The following is a 3,839-nucleotide window of genomic DNA, read 5'->3' as shown; positions in this document are numbered from 1 at the left end:
TAATTTGTAATCAATGAATTGCATTTAGAGACCCAGTCGGGAATCGAAGTCCAGGAATCGTATAACTGCACCGCTTCACCTAATAATTGGTCATTAAATAACTAATAAGGAACCGCCGTTTTCTTGCTAAGGTTTATCACCTAATAAAAATTCACCCATTTTTAATAATTGATTAAAATCAACCCTTCATTAAATTAATTCCCCCCTCACTGCACTTAATTCCCCTTTTTAATGAAGCGTTTCGTGGGATGGATATGCGCCGTCATTAGAGTTATTTTCCATGGTCCAGTCTTGGTTTATCACAGATGTAGTTTTGATATGTGTCGGATATGGTATGGTTTTGGTTTCATGTCTTTGTTACGGTTATGGGTACGGTATGCAGTTTTTTCTTTTATTGCCTGATACGGAGTTCAGGGTGTTTGTCTGATGCATCGCATGAAGCTTTCGGTCGCATTTGTCTCGAGGTCATGTCAAATTTTTTCTAGAATGTGGTTTGCTTGGGGTTAGTTGGTCGTGTCACGTTTTATTGGTTGTTCTCTTATCCTTGGTTTTTTGTCTGTTGCTTTGCAGGCATTCTCCTTGATTGTCTGTGTTTGTGGTGTGTGTGTAACCATCTGAATGGCGCCTTCTCATGCTCCTCCCCCTATCCAGTACGTCCCATTAGTTAGTAGGGATTACTCTTCCCTACTTACTTTTGAGCCTCTTACGAAGGCAGGACTTGCTGCTTTTGTGGCCACTCCTTTTCCATTGCTTCCAGAGGATCCGTCGTTATGTGATGAGTTACTGGCCTCTTACAGCAAGAAGACAGGAGTAGTCCAAGGCATGTCTATGACTTTGACATCTCGAGGCTTAGGGAAGGCTCTGTCTCTTCCCTCCAAAGGAGAACCTTTGTTTTGGAGATTTGTAGAGATGGGTTCGTGGTTGGAGAGTTGAAGCAGATGCTGATGAAGACGAAGCAAACTCTTATATCCTTTACAAATTTGTTGTGATTTTTAGTTTGATAAGAGGTGTTAATGTATAAAGGGTTTTCCTTTCTTTGTATTTTTATATCAGAAACAGGTTATAAGTTGAGGTCATGGTGGATGGATTCTTTGTGAAAAGATATTGAAGATCAAAGTTGAGCTTTTCCCTGAACTTGTATTCCCTTTTTCCTGGGTCGTGAGGACGCTTCCTTATTAAGTGTAGGGATATGTTGAGTGTTGAAATGACTTGTTTTTTGGCTGATTTTTGTTGTTTTTGAGAGCTGAATGGTTGATTTTATGGGATGATTGGTTGATTTGGAAGTGGTTTGAGAGTGTTTTGGATGATAATGATTGTGTTTTGGAAGATCATGATGTTTGTTGTGGTTCTGTGATGTTCTGATAGGTTCTGAATGGTTCTGTATACCTTCTGTTTTGTTCTGTTTTGGTCTGTTTTGTTCTGATTGTCTTCTGTGAAGAGGGATGAAGTATTGATTGATGAAGAATGAGATATTGAGAAAGTTTATTGAATGGTTTGTGAGAGTTTGAAATGGTTTGAGAGTGAGTTATGAGGTTTTGATAACCTTCTGTAATCTTCTGTAGGTCTTCTGTAGAGCTTCTGCTTCTGTTCTGTACTGTAGCTGTTCTGGTACTGTTCTGTAGACTGTTCTGTATGCTTCTGTAAGTGTTCTGTGGAATGTATGTGTGACTTTGGGAAAGTTTTCTAGCCTTGGAAAGAGGTGAATACAAGTGCAAAAGAGCTGAAAGAAGTGGAAGAAGTAGCTGCTGAAGACTCAAGAGAAGACTAGAGTGAAGTGACAGTAGTGAGCTGTGAAGAGACACTGTAGTGGCTCTGGTGACCCTTCATATCAGACATACCTCTTGGGAGGGGTATCCACGACCTAAGAGTGATTATTGAGAGTAATTTTTGAGAGATTGTAGTGAGGATATGATATATTATTGATGGAGTGTGAGAGAGAGAGTCAGAGATAGCCAATTCTACTCAAACAGAGTGATTGGATATGAGAGATTGAGAGAGAAGACTATGAAGATATTGAAAATGAATACTATGTGATGTATTTCCATTCAAAGATGGTGTATTCCTTTGCTTTCTTTGTTCCATTGATGGATTTTGTGAAGATATTGAAGCATATGGTTGATTCTATTAAAAACCGTGGGAGATCTACATGATGCTGCATGAAGATTTGTTGTGCCTGGTGTTTTTGTCTTCATTGTGATCATATGAAACATGATAAACAAGCTTGTTGATGTTACAAGATAGATTTTCTTGCAAGAGAATTCCCTTTTCCTTGGTGTTCCTCTCGGGGCTCCATCTGGCAAGTTTCCTATGGCGGGCTGGTCAAGGCAAGTGATGTATTCAACACTTGGCATGCCATACTCATTCACTTCTTGTGCAAAGGTGAGGGCATTGGGTGTTCTATTCACATGAAGCCCAATCTAATTAGTGTTTCATCTAAGAGCCCCTCTACCTTGAGTTGGTGTACCACCTCATCTCTTGTAGACTCATACTCTAGTAGCTAGGGTAGAGGTCCTGAAGTGCTACAAAGTCCCAATCTATATAAAAGAAATATTAGTACTCCCAATAGTAGAGACCCAAAGGATCATAGCCTTAAAATAAACCACTTAGTTAGTGCAAAAGCTAGGTTGGGACCTACATGTTTTTTTTATAATAATTTACTAATTTTCCAAATATTCTATATGATACTAACCCAACCAACAGTTAGTAGGGATAGTGGGAGTGTGTGTGTTTAATAAAAATTTCCCCTCAATAAAAATGAATCACATAGGATTATTGAAAAATTAATAAATTAACATAATTCCAATAACTAATTCAAAGATTATCGATGAGACAAAAGCAAATGTATAAATATTAAAAATTAATTAATTAATTATACTTGAAAAGGAGGGTGCAAAGTGACACCCCAAGAGGTGATGAACACCCCCTTCCAGAAGATGAGAGATGCACCTACAATTTGTTTTTACGAGGATGAGATTGCTACCTCGAGAAGGGTTGAGTTAGAGGATATCTTTGTTTTTTTCTTTTTCTCTTCTTTTCTTTTTATTTTTCCTTTTTCTTTTTCATTTTTTTCTCTCTTTTTTTAGTAGATGATTATAGTCGGCATTTTGATGCAAGGGGTACTCTTAGGCTCTACCCCGATCTTAACGATTTACGAGGTGGTCTTAGGGAGTTAGTCAAAAAGGCACGGCTCTGCAGGTATTCTTTGATACTAGCCTTTACATTAAAAGGTGTGGTTGATAAGAAAGGATGATTGCACCTTGTAAAGTGACTATCGCTCATGTCCTCAAGGATCTTCATACAAAAAGAGGGAAGCAAGATTGCCCTCATCATGAGTCTAGCCATAGCACAGCTATCTATTCCTAAGTTAAAGTCAAAAAGAGTGGGGGAAGGTGGGCTTCCTCAACTGCTAAATCCTAATGGTCCTAAGGTAGTTACATGTAGTTTAAAATGTAGGATCTAGGCACAAAGAGAAATCCTCGAGGAAGCAGTTGATGGATAGGTGCAAGTCCCTTTCTTTAAAATTCATGCATCCCTCGAGAGTCTCTACATTGACATTGTAGATCTTTGGAAAGTCGTATCTTCTATGCACATTCCTATCATAATCTACTCCATATCTGCGTGGGTAGGGCATGTAGATAGGATCATTCGATTCCTCAGGTAGCATGCCGCAGAAGGCCATCCATGCATCAAAATTGGTATCCCAAATCCTCCTCCACCACTTTGGTTGTGCCTCTTAACCTCGGATGGTCTTGGGAACCTAATAGACCTTGTCCTGCCAGTAATCCGTAGGCTCTCACCTACATTGCGTGATTACGATGCTTCGCTCCTCGACCCATCGG

At 39.3% G+C, this 3,839-nt stretch overlaps 1 non-coding gene across 1 annotated transcript; it reads left to right on the top strand.

Moving 5' to 3' along the window:
* Positions 1–1,070: 1,070 nt before the first annotated feature.
* LOC148010705 (small nucleolar RNA SNORD36) lies at positions 1,071–1,138 on the top strand. Its single transcript, XR_015689644.1, has one exon. It is a non-coding gene; the product is annotated as a small nucleolar RNA SNORD36 (small nucleolar RNA).
* The last annotated feature ends 2,701 nt before the right edge of the window (positions 1,139–3,839 follow it).

The sequence above is a fragment of the Lygodium microphyllum genome, chromosome 29 (genome assembly GCF_053477565.2).
Source record: "Lygodium microphyllum isolate KBCC chromosome 29, Lygodium_microphyllum_v1.1.10, whole genome shotgun sequence".
Classification (NCBI taxonomy): domain Eukaryota; kingdom Viridiplantae; phylum Streptophyta; class Polypodiopsida; order Schizaeales; family Lygodiaceae; genus Lygodium; species Lygodium microphyllum.
Note: the sequence above shows the minus strand (reverse complement) of the source record. Positions and strands in the feature narration are given on the sequence as shown.